The sequence below is a fragment of the Macaca nemestrina genome, unplaced genomic scaffold (assembly GCF_043159975.1).
Source record: "Macaca nemestrina isolate mMacNem1 unplaced genomic scaffold, mMacNem.hap1 Scaffold_92, whole genome shotgun sequence".
Classification (NCBI taxonomy): Eukaryota; Metazoa; Chordata; class Mammalia; order Primates; family Cercopithecidae; genus Macaca; species Macaca nemestrina.
The window spans coordinates 39,137-58,348 of NW_027257883.1; the positions used below are offsets into that span (position 1 = coordinate 39,137).

The 19,212-nt window shown below is 38.9% G+C and overlaps 1 pseudogene; it reads right to left on the reverse strand.

Annotated features, from left to right (window-relative positions):
* Positions 1-2,398: 2,398 nt before the first annotated feature.
* LOC139361664 (large ribosomal subunit protein uL23 pseudogene) lies at positions 2,399-18,492 on the reverse strand (annotated as a pseudogene).
* Between the last annotated feature and the right edge of the window lie 720 nt (positions 18,493-19,212).

Below are 19,212 nucleotides of genomic sequence, written 5' to 3' on the forward strand. Positions count from 1 at the left end.
CTAACAGAGCCCACTATCCTGTGTCTTTCCCAAAAATAGTGAGGGAACAATGAATTGGAAACCATAGCAAATGATATACATGTAGATGAAAACTTTACAACTTACACAAATAATCACTCAAAATCATCCTTACACTAAAAATGCAAGACTATACAATTTCTAGAAGAAACTATAGAAGAAAAGCTATGTGCCTTTGGGTTTGGTAATGAATTTTAACAAATGGCAAAAAAGGTTGATATACCCAGAAGAAATGACAATGTGAATTTCTTAATATTTATAAATATTTAAAGTTTATACTCTGGAAAATACCTTGTGAAGGGAACAAAAAGACATGTCACATATTGAAAGAAAATATTTGCAAAATACAGATCTGAGAAAGACTTTGTATTCAAAATACATACAAAATTCTTAAAACTGAACAATAAGTTAAACAGCCCAATTAAAAATGCACACAGATCTGAACGAACACCTCACCAAAGATGATCTACAGAAGGCAAGTAAACATACCAAAAGATGCTCAACATAGTACATAACTGAAAACCACAATGAGATAGCACAGCTGGTCTATACCTCTTACAACTGCTAAACTCTTTAAAAAATGACAAATTGCTGGAGGAAAAACAAGAACTCTTTTCATTGCTGGTGGGACACTGTGTATAAGACCAAAATATGCCACCCTAAAATATAATGGCAGGAAACCAGAATATGCCACCCAAAAATATGTCCCTTTGGCTTAAGAATTATTCCAAGCTGATTATTTTGAAAAAAAAAAAAAGCCAACAAAGGAAGTTCTGAAAACAGAGTAGAAGTTACCCTTGTGTAAGGAAAATTTACATCTATAAAGGAAATCCCCATTTAAGAGCTACCTCTCTCTCTCAGCACCAAGAAGAGAAAGGTAACTAAATCACTAAAGAGTCTTATCAATAAGGTATACATGTTTTTAAAACTTTTCTGTTTTTCTCATTTTAATCTGTTGTTTGTTACAGAGGGTCCTATCTAAGAATTCCAAAAACACAGAAAATTATTTGTCCTCCCCTATTACAAGTTGGGCAGTTTTTTCCAAAGCTAAACAACTCTCACCTTACAATCCAAAAATCACATTCCTAAGTATTTTGACAACTACTTTGATGTTATTTCTAAATAAAAGCTACCATGCAGTTATTTACAGAAGCTCTATTCATAATGACCAAACGAAAAAAAGAATCAGAAAATCTTATAGTAGATGACTGTGTGGGAATCCACTCAGACATCAAGAGTTCTTATAAAGATTATTTAAACGAAAACATTTGAGATACTGAAGATAAAGGAAGAAATCTTACCAGAACTTACTTTATCCAATTAAAGCAGAGCTCCCAGAAAAATACAGCTGCCATTAACTCCACCCAAGGAGTTTCTTGCAAATTCAGCTGCCATGAAGACAGTGTACTCTTTCCCATTAGCATTGGTAAATGAAAATGAAATCCTAAGCTCTCAACTGACTGAACAGACCAACTCTTGGCTGACGGAACCCCAGAGTAACTTTCAAAACTGAGTTCTCAGCTTGTCCAGGATGGGATGATGGGGGTCAGATACACCGCGTTATTCCCCCTCGTTTGCTAACCATGATGAGGCTTTCTTCCCTAAGGATTAAACAGAAACCAGCCCTTTCAAAGGTGCCACCACTGATATCAACCTCTCCTTTCCTGCCTAATAAGAGACCACCCATGATGGAGAGGTTCTGGCCTGTGTACAGAGGATGCACAGAGCAAGTTTTCATGTCCTCTGCTTCACCTTTTAATGTCAGAGGGCTGAAAACTCTACCCTGGGATCGTGCTAACACTGCCATCTTTTGTACATGGGACCCATGAAGAAGCAAGAAACTCAATTGCACAAGCATGCATTTCTCCTTTCATAAATATTCATGACTCCTCCTAGAGTTTATTAAATATATGTTTTTGCCAATTCCACTCAGCATAAATTACTATTTCCTTTACATCTCCCTTGAAGCATCTGTTTCTGGCTTCTGGCTGGAGGCTATGCTTCCCAGTCTGTGAGAAGGACAATCCTGCAGGCTGCAACTCTTTATAGGAAATAAATCTCTCATTGGGTGTGGTGGCTCATGCCTGTGATCCCAGCACTTTGGGAGGCCAAGGCAGGTGGATCACCTGAGGTCAGGCGTTTGAGACCAGCCTGGCCAACATGATGAAACCCTGTCTCTACTAAAAATACAAAAAATTAGTCAGGCTTGGTGGTGGGCATCTGTAATCCCAGCTAATTGGGAGGCTGAGGCAGGAGAATCGCTTGAACCCAGAAGGTGGAGGTTGCAGTGAGCCGAGATCGCACCATTGCACTCCAGCCTCGGTAACAAGAGTGAAACTCTAAAAAAAAAACAAACAAACAAACAAAAAAAACCATAAAAATAAGAAATGTCTCCTTTCCAAATTTATGAAATTGTCATTTTGTTAATCATTTTGGATGCTGAAGAACTTGTAATCCAATGAGTAGAAATGTTGGTAGCCCATTTATGGCTGTCAACCTGCCAATTCTGAGGAGTTTGTATGATCCTTAATCTGAAAGAATCTCATCCCATTAGGATTCTTGTCTCCTTTTCTGTTGCCTTTGCCCACTGGCTCTGCCAACAGGGGTCTTTCTTTCTCCTTGGCTATCTTTGGATAGGGGGGCTCCATCTTCTGTACCACCTTAAGGAATGCCTTTTGCATGCATGGCTAAGTCATTGAAAAGCCTACAGTTTCAGTAACATTTTGAGTGAGTACTCTGTGAAGCTGGGTTGGAATCTCAGGCGTCTCTGTCTGGAAGGTAACTCTTGGGATACAAGTTTCTTATCCTAGCTTTGGTTTTGAGGCCTCTGTGTTCTCCTCTTGGGTTGGAAGTTAATCCTGGCTTTTTGTTTCATGGTGTCTCTGTGATCTTGATCTTGCTCTTTTCATGGGAACTTCTCAGTTGACTAAATTCTCCCTTCTCAAACCTCTGCTGACTATGTGTTCCACCAATATGGAGCTAATTCTACTTCCTTTCCTGTTTGCATGACTTTACTAAGAATAAGAATTATTTAGAACTTTAATGGCTCCTTTGAGAAAATTTTTATCTTCCAAACTGCCTCCTTTTAGATCTTTCCCTTCCCATTTGAGTCTCTCAACTCCCTACAATCACTGAAACTTTAGGCACCCTGCTCCATGCCTTGGAGGCTCTCAACATGCTCAAGAATCTGCAAAAGCAAACACCTGGGGCTGAAAAATAAAACAGAAAAAAAAATTATTTCTCAGCCTCTGTAAGATTGTATGTCAAAACAAAAGAAAATCTTACATATCTCCAAAATTATTAGCGAGAAAAAAGCTTTAGCCCTCATATGAAGAAGGTAAAAACTTGTTCCATTTTCCAGAAACACAGTTATAATACAAATAAAAAATGGGGCAAAGACAAAAACCAAGTCTTCTGTATAAACTAGTAAATTTTGTATTATTGTAATCACATTAGTCAGGGTTCTCCCGAAAGGCAGAATCAATGTGATATATGTAGATAGATAGATGAGAGAAGACTCATTAGGGGAATTGGTTCACATAATTATGGAGGCTGAGAAGTTCCACGATAGCCTATCGCCAAGTTGGAGAACTAGGAAAGCGTAGCATGGCTCAGTCCAGGTCAAAAGGACTCAGAATGAGGGAAGCCAATGGTGTAACTCTCATTCTGAGGCCAAAGGCCTGAGACCCTAAAGTTCTGATGTCAAGGGCAGGAGAAGAAGGATGTTTCCATTTCAGAAGGAGATAATTCCCCTTTCCTCTTCCTTTTCGTTCTATCTGTGTTCTCAACCAATTGGATGGTGCCTGTATTCATCCATTTATACACTGCTATGAAGAAATACCCGAGTCTGAGCAATTTATAAAGAACAAAGAGGTTTAATGCGCTGACAGTTCCACATGGCTGGAGGGGCCTCACAACCATGGTGGAAGGGGAAGCAAAGACGTGCTTCTTCACATGGCAGCAACAAGGAGAAGTGCTGAGCCAAATGGGAAAAGCTCCTTATAAAAACATCAGATCATGAGAACTCACTCACTATCATGAGAACAGCATGGCAGTAACCACCACCATGATTCAATCACCTCCAACTGGGTCCCTCCCACGACATGTAGGAATTATAAGAACTACAATTCAAGATGAGATCTGAGTGGGGACACAGCAAAACCATATCTGTGCCCATCTACATTGGGTCAGGGTTATCTCAGTGTCTTCCAGAAATACCCTCACACATATGCCCAGAAATTGTGTTTTACCAGCTGTGTGTCTCTTAATCCAATCAAGTAGATGTCTAAAATTAACCATCAGAATATTTATGCCTGATTCATGGCTGAAATTTCAGGATGAAAGCTATGAAATCTCTATTTGTGTTTGTATGTCTATTAATGTGTGTTATGTATATGTGATATTTTCTTAACTCAGGTTAGCGTTGCAAAATTCATTTATAAAATTCTTTAAAAGTGTTCTATTCTAACTTGGCTTGGAAAAACATAAGCATTTATAAATAAATATTCACCAAACTCCTAGAAATATAGGAACTGGTCAAATGTTTTTTAAGTTAACACGATTTGGATAAAACTTAGTTAAATAAGGTTAATATAATATTTTTGGTGTAATAAAACAACTATGTCTTCAAAGTTACCACTATCGAATATAAAACAAACATAAATTCCTATTCTGCTTGAGTTCTACTCAAATAAGCTAATATTATACTTACTAGAAACGTAAAATCTTAAAGCTTTTAAATTTGATTCTAATTAAGTTGTCATTCTTATGAAAAACATTATTTCTTTTTTATGGTGAAAAGATATACATATATTTAGAGTTAGTCAGTTGGACTCGGTTTAGATGATCCCAATTTTGTTGCAACATCCAAAGCATCATAATCAGGAGCGAGTCGAACATATGCCTTCTTCTCTTTATCAGGTCGAATCAGGATGTTGACTGTGGCCACATCCATGTCCCAGAGCTTCTTCACAGACTGTTTAATCTGGTGCTTGCTGGCTTTAACATCCACAATGAACACAAGTATGTTGTTTTCTTCTATCTTCTTCATGGCCGACTCAGTGGTCAGTGGAAACTTGATGATAGCATAGTGGTCAAGCTTGTTTCTCCTGGGGGTGATCTTCCGAGGATATGTGGGCTGCCTCCGGAGTCGCAGTGTCTTGGGCCACCTCAAGGTGAATGACATGTGGATCTTCTTTTCTGTATGTTGCTGTGGACACCTTTCAACACTGCCTTCTTGGCCTTTAAAGCTTTGGCTTTGGCTTTGGCTTTAGGAGGGGCAGGAACTTCCTTCTTCACTTTCGGTGCCATCTTGTGAAAAGCGAAAAACATTATTTCAAAAATAATTTGTTTATTGTAAATCTGCTTAATAGTAGTTTCCAAAATACTTTTGGTAATTTTTAACCTTAAAGTTAAGCTAAGTAAAAGATTTGCATTAAATATCTAGACCATTTATAAATAAGATACAATACTAAAACATTACTTACTGAACATAAATAATTCAAGTTTATATAATTTTTGCTTCTTATTTTTACAGAGAGACTAAAGATATTTTGGACCATTAATAAACATGTTTTTGTCTACCACAATGAGAAATTGTACGATAAGGAAACTATTCATGTAGATGTTGGGAGATGGTATATGTAGATGTTGTAGATGTTGGGAGATGTAGATGTTGGGAGATGGTATACTCATACATTTTCTAACCTACTATGGAATGCTAATATATGACAGTTTATAACTGTTTACTTGTTAGTTTTCTCTGGAAAATAAAAGATTACTAAGTATTAAAATTATAATCAATATGTGTAAATAAAACTACTAGAAGCAATAGAATAACTAGAAACAACTCTATGCAAAGCATGCAAGAAAAGTAGGGCATGATTCACAAGTAAAGTAGGATGTATTTTTTATAAGGAAAACCTTACAAAAAATACAAATAAAAAGAGATATCTAACCTTCCCTGTGTTATATTTGTATCAGTAAAATGTTGTTTTCAGAAATTATATAAAATTCCTGGAAATTTGTCAATGTCCTCCTTATCCATGCTATGTGCCAGTATAGAGTTATGAGTCATAATTCCAATTATTATTTTAAATGTTGTGCCGGGTGCAGTGGCTTATGCCTGTAATCCCAGCACTTTGGGAGGCCGAGGTGGGTGGATCACAAGGTCAGGAGATCAAGACCATCCTGGCTAACACGGTGAAACCCCATCTCTACTAAAAATACAAAAAATTAGCTGGGCGTGGTGGCAGACACCTGTAGTCACAGCTACTCGGGAGGCTGAGGGAGGAGAATGGCGTGAACCTGGGAGGCGGAGCTTGCAGTGTGCTGAGATCACGCCATTGTACTCAAGCCTGGGTGACAGAGTGAGACTCTGTTTCTAAATAAATAAATAAATAAATGTTGTATGCCACAGAAAAAATCAAATATCCTTGTCAACTGTGGTATAATCACAGACATTTCATACTCTTTGTCATTTAGATATTATTTCTCCCTGATGCTTTCCTGAAAGCTCCTGCGATCAGCTACAGGTCAGAATGTTCATCTCCAATACAGGACTCCCTCTGAGACTCATGGAAAAGAGTATGACAGGTACTCTGGTTAAAGACTTCTGATGATATTGCTTAAATAACTTTAAGACCATACACTTGACTCAGTGAAGATCTCCAGAAGCCTGGTGGAGAAATTGATGGGGTCATGAGACTGCTAACCCAAGATCCAGCAAGACTGGAATTGATTACGTGGCACTGAATGAACTGATGAAAATTGATTATAATTTTATAGCTTTTTAGAGCATTGCTAGTTCTTTAATATTCTAGTTTCTGAATTTAAGAAATCTCTTTCTCTTAATTTAACTGTAACTTACAACAATTTGGTAGATTATACTTTTGTAAACAGAAATGAAGCGTTTACATTTTTTTCCCTGCCTAATCTCTCCAGAATTTTGAAATTCTTACTGAATACTCTTTTTTTCATGATGATATAGTTATTAGCAAAAGTCCAGTAAGAATCTGTTCACCTTATAACAGGACAGAATTGGAAAATTTGGTTATATTATCAAGATTTTTACTGGAACATCATATTTTAGAAGTGTACCTAAGATCAGTTACGACCAGCAATTTTAAGGAAGTAAGGTTGACTATTATGGAGACAATGCTTACAAAACACTGTGAGAAATGGGAAAGTTCTTCTTCAAAGATTGTAAAAAGTCACAATTTCTTACTATAAGATTGCTATCCACTGTGTGTGTGTGTGTGTGTGTGTGTGTGTGTGTGTGTGTGTGTTCCAAATCAGTTGTCCTAGCTTGCTCCGGCATGCCTGGACAGAACTAGACAAGCCCCAGCCCATAGTGTATGCCATTCCTTATTTGGAGATGCTTCCTTAACTATCCCTGGCAACTTCCTTTTCTTTCTTTGTTCTATTCCCCTTACCTAATTGAGAAAGTTTTAAACTAATAGCCAATTGGGTAAAGTGTAAAATGTGAGGTCCTATTCCAGCCAATGGTAACTGGACACAGCAGTAGGGTAGACACATCAGGTTATAAGTAACTCTGTCTCCTTTGTTCGGTGTGCTCTTGTGGCTGGACAGCTATTGAGTAGCACCCTTTCTGCAGAAAGTAAAGCTCGCCTTGCTAAGAGATTATTTGTTCCCATGTTAATTCTTTTTTTTTTTTTTTTTTTTAGAACACCAAAAACTTCATTCCCAACAGCACTCTGAGAAAAGTCAGCCTGATACTTACATTACAGGGATCACAGCGTTACAGGTTAGTAAAGAAGGTCATTTCCTGGTAGGCCCAGGAATTTAGGGATATTTGGGGGGACTCAAGAAGAGAGGAATTCACACAAAGCTATAAGGACTGCAGCTGAAATTTGATAGTATGTTCTTAGCTTGGCTTTTAGCCTGAATGAGGCCTTTAAAAGTCAAATCTGAGATTCTGTATGAAAACTTCCAGCAAAGAAACTTGAAAGCACCTATGTGCTCATCTCCTGTTCTTGCTGCACTTACGTAAATAATCAAGCAAAATCTAACAAAACTATACTTGAATTTAAAACAAGAATAGTCTTACTTTGATTATGGTCAAAAATGATGGTTACTACAGAGAATAATTTTATGTTTCAATGGAAAACTATAACTTGGCCGGGCATGGTGGCACATGCCTATAATTCCAGCACTTTGGGAGGCCAGGAGTTCTAGATCAGCCGAGGCAACATGTTGGAAACCCCGTCTCTACCAAAAATATAAAAATTAGATGGGCACGATGATATGTGCCTGTAGTCCCAGCTAATCAGGAGGCTGAGGAGGGAGGATCACTTGCACCAAGGAGGTAGAGGTTACAGTGAGCCGAGATTGTTGCACCTTTGCACTCCAGCCTGGGTGACAGAGCCAGACCCTGTCTTGAAAAATTTTTTTTTTTTTTTTAAGGAAAGCTATAGTTATTGTGGGTTATCAGATTCTAGTCTTGTTTCTTGTTTTGGGGCTATTTTTACCTCTTTGTAAACTGGATCCTGCCATCTGATGAATTTTGTCCCACAATGATACTTGTGGAATAAGAAGCCAAGTATTGTCTCTCCTACTAATATATCTATTGTCAGTTAATTTGAAGGTCTCCAACCCTGGAACAAAGTTAGAAGAGGTAGGTTTTGCTCCCCAAAATGCATAACCAAACTGTGGTACATTCATGCAATGGAATACTATTTAGCCATAGAAAGGAACAAGCTATCAACTCACACAAAGACATGAGTGAATCTTGTATGCACATTGCTAAGTGGAAGAAGACAGTCTGAGGAGAATACACACAGTGTGACCTCATTTAATGAGACACTGCAGAAAGCAAACTACACAGATGGGAAACCATTGGCTCCATGGGGTGGGGGTTTCAAGCATTTCATATGATACTTTAATAGTGGGATACCTACCACAATGCACTGGTCAAAATACGCAGAATTTTACAACCAAATGGGTAAATCAAACTCTATTCAAATTAAACAAAATTACTCAGGATGTGGAGTATCCCAGGACAGAATACATCATGTGAAAAATAATTTAACTATGCTACAAATTACTGTGGTTTGGATGTGGTTTGTCCCTGCAAAAACTCGTGTTGAAATTTGACCCCCAATGTGGCGGTGTGGGGCAGTGGGGCCTAGTGGAAGGTGTTTGGGTCATGGGGACGGATCCCTCATGAATAGATTAATGTTCTCCATGGGGATGAGTGAGTTCTGCTCTCACAGGAATGGATTAATTCCTGCAGGAGTAGGTAGTTAACAAGAGTCTGGGTTCCTTGGCTTCCCTCTTGCTTTCGTTCTTGCTATGTGATCTCTGGTGCACCCCTTGCTCCCCTTCCACTTTCCACCATGAGGTGAAAAAGACTGAGACTCCACCAGATGCAACTGCCCAATCTCAGACATTCCAGCCACCAGTATTGTGAGCCAAAAGGACCTTTTTTATTTATAAATTACCCAGCCTCAGGTATTCTGTTACAGAAGCACAAAACAGACTAAGACACAAATGTAGGAAAAAACTCACTGAAGGTGTAGGGAAAATGGTGTTGACCTAAGTCACTTTGAAAATTAATAGAATCCGTATGCTGAAGGCAAACAAACTATACTTCATCACTGGATTCTATTTTATAAAATTCTTTCCAACAGAAGCAATGGTGAACAATTGTAAAACCACAGTATCTGTATCTGGAATAAAACAATGACTTACATAAGTCGCAGATGGTAGTAACCAGGTTTCTCACTGTTGAAGTGGGAGGTTACAAATTAGCAAGGGGAGAAGGCTAGAATGATTCATGTGCTATTGAACGTAAACTTATGTTTAGTTTAATATAGATACACACAGTTCTACATAGAAAACTTTATAATTAGGTGTGTATAGGTAGGTTACACACACACATATACTTCCTAGCATTGCTAATGAGGAACAAGTGCTCATTCAACAATGTGCTCATTCGGCAGCCAGATGTAAGTTTTCCTACCATTCTGAAAGGAATGAGGCTCTTTGAAGAAATGTCTGATACTAGAACTGGGACAGTAAATATAGGAGTCGGGATAATCTTGAAGTATCAGAAAGTAAGTACTAAAAAAAATTAAAATATATCAAAGAAAAATAATAGCCAATAAAAACAGCTACTGATGGCCAACACAGGAATGAATTGTAGTGTTGAATAATAATTAAAGCTGAAAGTAATTATCTAGGTGTCTGTATTTGTATACACAGGTGAATAAGAAAACAGAGTTGCATAGAAATCTCCTTTGCAAAAGAATTCCAAGTAATTGATGTAGACACTCAGCCATCAATAATGTGGAGCCAACTCCTCACTCCGTAAGTGTGGGCTCTGCACAGTGACTTGCTCCAAAAGAACACATGCAGTATGGGCAAGGAGGAAAAATAACTTCACAGTGGAGAAACCTGACAAACAGTAGCTCTTCCAAATGATTCAAGTGAACATAAAAGGTGACAGTTCACCTTGAGAACATGCAGTGACAATGGGGGACATTCTACAAAATTCCTGACCAATCCTCCTCAGTACTATCAAGGTCATCATGACATGGAAAGCCTGACACACTGTCACAGCCAGGAAGAACCCACAGGGACGTGATGACCACATGTCATGCGTGATCCTGGATGGGATCCTGGGTCAGAGTAAGACAGAACCAAGGGCATCCAAATGAAATATGAACTTTAGTTAATAATAGTCTATCAGTATGGGTTCATTAACTATGACAAATTATGTAAGATATTAATAAGCCATGTGAGACACACTGATAGAATATGTTAATAAGAGATGTAACTAGGTTGCAGCTACATGGGAAATCTCTGCATTTTTGGGGGGGCAATTTCTGAGTAAGTAAAAAAAATGATGTAAAATAAAACTTTATTGAAAACAGTTATAATTTTTGAATACTTCTTTGTTTAATTATTTATACCACGAATGACTAGTAATTGACACTGTTAACTAGTCCTGTTTTTTTAAATAAGAGCATTTATGACACAAAAAATTAAACAGTACAGATTGATATATAAATCAAATGCTCTTTACATGTTTTCTGTTAGAGTAGTCACACATATGTGTAAACTTAATTATCATACTTTTTTCTTGTGCTGTAGTTGTGTCCTGGTTCATTCTCTAAAATGCTGTTCGCCTTAGACCGGGAAAAAAAACCTTACAGACTCTGTTTCAATTCATGGCTAAATATTTTCAAAACAGTGACTTTGTAAAAATATGTTCCAATGGAAAATTGATTCATTGTGATGGGATCACTTATTCCAAAGACTTCCTGTCTTCATTTCGTGTCCATGGCTACCTTTTAGCCATAATACAAAAGAATTGCCCATGTGTTTCTTGTTGTTCTGAAGGGTTATAGATATACAGGGGTTGGTTATATTCATGTTTATTTACATATATGTTTAAAATTGTCCATATAAGGGTTTTAAAGATTCCATTGGAAGCCTTATGTTTTAAAATGTACTCAGAATTTGTTTTAACCAGGGATGTTAAGACCTGCAGACATGGAAGTGACTGTCCCATTCAAACTCATAGATCCCTAGAAATAGGAGGCACAGGGACGCCCCAGGCAGAGGCAGGAGAGGGGAAGGCACGGGCAGGATCCTCTGCTGTAGTCTCTGTGGGACAGCAAGGGCAGGTAGGGCAGGCAGGCTTAGGCTGCCCAGCGTTAATAGCTTCAGCAGGCTCTGGGGCATAGGGGCCATTTCTAGTTGTCTAGTACCTCACCCTGTGGTGATTAAGGAAGGGCGGTATTGTCTCCTACAGTATCAGAGCTAGATAAAGTAGGTGGTTAGGAGTATGGGTTCTGAATTGGTAGTTTAATTGGCTGGTCCTGGGAAAGACAATCTTTTCCCAGTATACACTAGATGCTAGAGCGTCAAGAAAACAGAAAATAAGAAAATATAAGTAATGCATTCTGTGTGTACAGATGGAGTCTTCTTTTGTTTCCCCAAAGGAAGAGTCCACAGGAGCCTGGCACTCCTGGACCTGAGGAAACCCTGAAAATGTTGGTATCTGCAGATCCTCTCCAAAAAGAGGTCGCCAATCTCCTAAGACTACAAGCTGATCCCAGCATTCTGGGAGCCAAGAGGGAGAAAGAATCCGCTGATCTCCCTGCTCAGTAAATTGGCTTTCACTAAATACTGTCTTTGCATAAGCAGCATTATCCAGTGTCCTGGAGCTTAGAAAAGTTCTGTTTCAGTATCTGAAGAAAATAAATTGTTTCTTTTTCTGATGTCAGGGAGGAGCATTTGACTGCCAGTGTGGACTGAGGGGTCTTGGGATCAGTCTTCCCAATGTGCTTTGAACCGACCCTCTGTGTCTGCCTCACCATCTCCTCAGCTTACCTAGATACTTGGGAACCCTAACACAAGCCCTTCTAGGAGTCTGTGGTGTGGCTTAGCTGCCTCTGTAGGAATCTCTTGGGGTTAAACATTTTCCACTCTGCTAAGTCAGTGCCATCTGTTCTTTGGCTTCATCTTCAGAAGACCCTGAGCCCTTCCCCACCCTCCTTGCCCCACCCTCCACACCAACTGCGTGGCGCCCTTGAGGCCATAGGGTTGCTACCATAGGATTTTTGTATTGAGTGCTCTCATTCCAAGCAACTGTGAGAGATTTCTATGGCAGGGCCTCCGGGTTCCTGTCAAATTAAATTGTAGTTGAGGGGTGGGTGCTATTTAAGAAGCATCCCCCTTTCTCCTTCCTAACAGAGCCCTGAATTATTCAGTCACGTGGTTTGAAACGTGGGGTGGGTCCCGGTTGACTTAACCAGCACTGTCTCACCCTGTGTCACAGTTACTGGTTCCAAAGTGAGTGTATAACTGAGGCTCATGCCAGGTGCCACACAGCACTCCCTTGGTCCCCCTAATGGACTTTGGGATGGGCGGGGTCTGAGTTGTTCCAATTAGAGTCAAATACAAGTTGCGCTAGGTTGTTAGGAACAAGAGTGTGCTTGTTCATGCTCCCTCTTTGGTGAAGAATGCAACCTCAGAAATTGTTCCTGGAGATTTTGCCACATGCAGAATTATTCTGGCTTCACTGAAGGCAGAGCAGAAAATTGGGAAGAGACTGAGTCCTGGTAGCATACATGAGCTTCTGTGCTCAGATTCACCCTGAAGCCTGGCCTCCTTCTGAACTACCCACCTGAGTCAATAAATTTCCTTGTATTTAAAGTAAAATTGAGCTGGATTTTTAGTTACTTGCACCTGCAGGTGTTCTGTGAAGCTGGTACTGTGAGTTTGCATCTGAGAATATTTACAGTGTTTCTCTCATGGTTGAGTCAATCATTTCAAGGATGCTCTGAGGGTAAAAAGAACGATGAATTGTGAAGCAGTGAATTGTGCTGCCAGGCACAATTCATTGGACAATAGAAAGCCTCATCTCCTGGGCAGTAGAAAGTTTCATTGTACATAAATTACATATCTTGTTTCTGTCTCAACCTCTTATTTTTTCATATACAAAGGAGGTAAGGAAATCCAAATAAGTACAGCAGCTAATATGCCTCTCAGACATGATCCAAAACAGAATTGAATTATGTAAGCCTTGTTAAAATTCATCATCATCATTCATATTTCTGAATATTTAAATTAGAAATTCTGAAAAAGTAGTTTGTTTCAGAGGTAGTTTGTATGTAGGTAGGTATTTTTTCAGGATCAAAAGTTTATTTTTTATTATCTCATTGAGTTTAATTTACATATAACAAAATTTAGTAATTTTAAGTGTACAAATCAATGCATTTTGACAAATATACATATAGTCATGTACACAACAGTACCATTAAAATACATTTCATTACCCCCAAAATTCTCTTGCATGCTGCTGTAGTCAGTGACCCCTGCCCCACACCACAGCTTCCGGCAGTTGCTTTCTTTCACTCTAGTTTTGTTTGTCTTAGAATATGATACAGGCCACATGCAATGACTCAGGTCTGTAATCCTAGCACTAGATTGAGAAGTGGGGATCACTTGAGCCCAGGAACTTGAGACCAGCCTGGGCAACATGGCAAAACCCCATCTCTTAAAACACACACACACACACACACACACACACACACACACACAAATTAGCCAGGTGTGGTGGCACACCCCTTTGGTCCCAACCCCTTTGGTCCCAGATACTCAGGAGGCTGAAGAATCACCTGAGCCTGGGAAGTCAAGGCTGCGGTGATCTGTGATCATATCACTGCACTCCAGCCTTGGTGACAGAGTGAGATGTTATCTCAAAAAAGAAGTATTTGATATAAATGGAATCATATAGAATATTCTCTTATACCTAGTTTCTTTCAGGTATTCTAATGCCTTTGAGATACGTCCATGTGATTTCCAGTGTATATGTCACTCTTATGTTGGGCAGTAACCGTTGTAGGAATATATTACAGCTTATCTACTCTTCAGTGATAGACTATTTTAAAAATATTTGGCTATTAAGAAGAAAGTTGTTATGAATACTTATATTCAGACCTTTGTGTCAACAGATTTTCACTTCTCTTGGTTGAAAACTTAGGAGGAATTATTATTTTTTTAGGTTATGGATTTTTAAATGATTGTCAGTTGCCAGTTACTTTAAAAAAAAATGTAAGTTCTTAAATTTTAAAGTTTAGGATGCCTGACTACCCTGACAAAAACAAGCAATGGGGAAAGGATTTCCTATTTAATAAATGGTGTTGGGAAAACTGGCTAGCCATATGCAGAAAACTGAAACTAGACCCCTTCCTTACACCTTATACAAAAATTAACTCAAGATGGATTAAAGACTTAAACATAAGACCTAAAACCATAAAAACCCTAGAAGAAAACCTAGGCAATATCATTCAGGACATAGGCATGGCCAAAGACTTCATGACTAAAACGCCAAAAGCAACGACAACAAAAGCCAAAATTTACAAATGGGATCTAATTAAACGAAAGAGCTTGTGCACAGCAAAAGAAACTCTCATCAGAGTGAACAGGCAACCTACAGAATGGGAGAAAATGTTTGCAATCTATCCATCAGACAAAGGGCTAATATCCACAATCTACAAGGAACTTAAACAAATTTACAAGGAGAAAAAAAAACCATCAAGAAGTGGGTGAAGGATATGAACAGACACTTCTCAAAAGAAGACATTTATGTGGCCAAGAAACATATGAACAAAGGCTCATCATTACTGGTCATTAGAGAAATGCAAATCAAAACCACCATGAGATACCAACTCATGTTAGTTAGAATGGCGATCGTTAAAAAGTCAGGAAACAACACATGCTGGAGAGGATGTGGAGAAATAGGAACACTTTTACACTGTTGGTGAGACTGTAAATTAGTTCAACCATTGTGGAAGACAGTGTGGCAATTCCTCAAGGATCTAGAACCAGAAATACCATTTGCTCCAGCAATCCCATTACTGGGTATATACCCAAAGGGTTATAAATCATTCTACTATAAAGACACATGCACACGTATGTTTACTGCAGCACTATTCACAATAGCAAAGACTGGGAACCAACCCAAATGCCCATCAATGATAGACTGAATAAAGAAAATGTGACACATATACATCATGGAATACTATGCAGTCATAAAAAAGGATGAGTTCATGTCCTTTGCAGGGACATGATGCTGGAAACCATCATTCTTGGCAAACTAACACAGGAACAGAAAAGCAAACACCGCATGTTCTCACTCATAAGTGGGAGTTGAACAATGAGAACACATGGACACAGGGAGGGGAACATCACACACGGGGGCCTGTTGCAGGGTCGGGGCCTAGGGGAAGGATGGCATTAGAAGAAATACCTAACATAGATGAAAGGTTGACATGTGTAGCAAACCACCATGGCACGTGTATACCTGTGTAACAAACCTGCACGTTCTGCTCATGTATCCCAGAACTTAAAGTATAAAAAAAAAAATAAAAGTCACAGGATGTTTATGATAGTATCTATTACACTGATGTTGACATCACACATGGCTGACTATTTGGAGACTCCAAGTGAAATTTCTTGCAGTTCTCAGTGCCAGGAAAATATGTATTTCTGGATAAAATCTCAAAAATTTTAGAAAAACTTCCAAGTTTCATAGTCTAGAGCTCTAACACTGGAATCTTCCAAATTTAAGGATTAATGATTTACCTAAATCTAAAAATAGTAGGTTGCAGATGTATTTAAACAGTGTGCCTAGGTAGTATGCTTATATATTAAGATTAAAATGGTCTTCTAAAGTTTATTAATTCTAATATAACCTTTATTGTTTCATGTAGACATATCTTTCTGGTTCCCAGGATAATTTAAACAATTAATTCTAAGCAACTATTAACTTAGTTCTAGATTGGGATATCTATTTATGCATTTGAAGCTTTAGATATGTATTTCAAATCAGAAATGTGTGCTGGTCATGGAAAGTTGTGACTTAGAGCCTCAGGTAAGTTTTTTTTCATGTGAACATACTGCTTCCAATTGTTGTTATGCCCAGAGCAGACAATTAATAAATACCCTTGGAACTGAATGAGTGATTAACTGCAAATATCACAATACATCTTCTTAGCGGGAATGATAATTAGACATATTTAGTCCTTGCTGTAACCTAAGAAAGGAATTCTTTTCATTAAATGTTTAATGTCTCACCCTGTTCATACAGCCGGAGTTACTGATTCAGTTTGATGTGAATTCAGTCTTATAAAAGACCCATCATTAAAACCTGCACTTATGCTTCCTATAGTATTGGAACTTCCAACTTGTATACAAAGTAGATATCCTTCATATTCTTAAAAACCACAAGAAATCTCCCTTTATTCATAATAAACACAGAATTAGGTATTCTATTAAACTGAACAATAGAACTCACTGGGAGTGACCACATAAACTATATCACGAATTGTCAAAGTGTCTGGAAAAGTCAGTGGGCCATTTCGCTCCACGCTGTGCCATGAGCCAACCAAGAGGGTTGTCAGTGACTCTGCGTGGGTCACCCAGGGCACGTGGTGCTGAGGCTGTCAAAGAGCAAGACGGGGCTGCATCTAAACTCAGGCCTCTGCTAAGTGTCCGAACTCGGGCAAGATGCTAAAGACTTTAGAGACGTTTCCTTTTCTATGATTGGGGTTATAACACTCACCCTGTCAGGTTCTCGTGTGCGTTGACAAGGCCGGCACGTGACACACCAGGGGCAGAGCTGGACGGGAACCTTCTTCCTCAGACATCAGGGTCCTCATGAGCATCAACAAAATAAAGAGAGCAGGAGAGCAGGAGAGCAGGAGAGTGGGGGAGCGGGGGAGTGGGGGAGCGGGGGAGCGGGGGAGCGGGGGAGCAGGGGAGCAGGGGAGCAGGGGAGCAGGGCATCTCCAGCTGTGTCGGGACTGCAGCAGGGACTCAGCAACAATCAGTCTCTTTTTCTTGTTTCATCCAAATCATATATTTAAAAAATAGGTGGGGTTATCATGGATGTTTATATTGATTCCTGGGATCAGACAAATATACCTTTCCTTGTCATGCTGTTTTCTCTTCCCAGATGGTTTGAAGAGCTTCGTTTTGGACTTGATATTCCTGGAGTGCATTTCTTTTTCTAATTAGTTCAGTCTTGACCCTGAGCCATCACCCCTCCAGAGTAGCAGGATATTCCACTCCACCATTGTTGGGGTGCCACAATTTCACTACTAATCAAAGGCTCCTTGGTTACTGAAAAATGAGAGACGTACCTCTAATAATCAGTCTAGATTGTCACTGCTCACTTCCTCATTTTCCAATTCCACAGGGGCCCCCCAAAGCCCGGAAGGTCTCATTTCAGACGTCTTATAGACCATGGGAACCAGGAAACACTGGGAACCCTAGGGCCAGCACCCACCTCATTTGCACCCTGTCTCTGTTTCCATCACCCTCTAGATATTGCCACAGAGCAGTGTTGGGACCCACTGGAGATCTGACTGCTCCCAGTCTGGGAAACTGCCTTCTCTCCCTCCACTGATATCGTATTTCTACTTTCCACCCCACAGAAATCCTTGAACTAATCACAAAAGGGATTGGTAGTTACCTGGTGTGAAGCAGAGCTGAGCCAAAGGATGAAGCAATATTGCAATGGACTCTGTCATTGATATCACTAGTTCGCAAATCTGTTACCACTATGGTCAAATTTTTATATTCACTTTAAAATTATAACTCATTCTGCTCATTGTATTCAAGGCAACATCTACCCTAAAATATACTCAGGCATTAATTTACGCTCTTCTGTTTACAAATGAGAATTCATAAGCAAATTGAGGTAGCAATTACATTTTTTTAAACTGAAGGCAAAACAGAAGACATATACACATACGTCAGTGAAACAAAACAAAGAGCCCAGAAACAGACTGAAATACAGCCAGCTGATCTCTGACAAAGGAGCAAAGGCAATTCAATGGAGAGAGGAGAGTCTTTTTAACAAATGATGCTGGAACAAATGGACATCCATGTGCAAAAAAAAAAAAAAAAGAATCTATAAACAGACCTTACACCTTTTACAAAAGTTGATGCAAAGTAGATATTAGATCAATATATGAAATGCAAAATTTTCAAACTCCTAGAAGATAACATAAGGAAAAACTCTAGATAACCTCGGATTTGGTAATTCTTTTAGATACAACACCAAAAGCATTATTCACGAAGAAAAATATTGGGAACTTGAACTTTAACATAAAAAAACTTTAGTTTTGTGAAAGATACTGTTAAGAGAATAAAAAGACAAACCAGAGACTGTGAGAAAATATTTGCAAACTATATCTAAGGATTCATATCTGAAATATGCAAAGAACTCTTAAAACTCAATAAGAAAACAAACAACCCAATTAAAAATGGGTAAAAGCTGAACATTTATGCAGATAGAAATTAAGTATATGAAAAGATGCTCTGTATAATGTCTTATTAGGAATTGCCAATTAAGACGACAGTAAGATACCACTACATACCTATTAGAATGGCCAAAATCCACAAGACCAAAAACAGCAAATGCTGGTGAGGATGTGGAGCAAAAGAAACTCGCATTCATTGCTGTGGGCATTATGTGACATTTTGGAAAAGGGAAAATTACATAGATAGCAAAATGATCAGTGGTTGACAGGGGTTGGGGAGAGGAAAGGATGGATGGGCAGAGAGCCTTGGCTGTTTAGGGCAGTGAGACCACTGTGAGCGATTTCACAATGGTGGACCCACGACAGTGTGCAGATGCCCACACCCATTGAA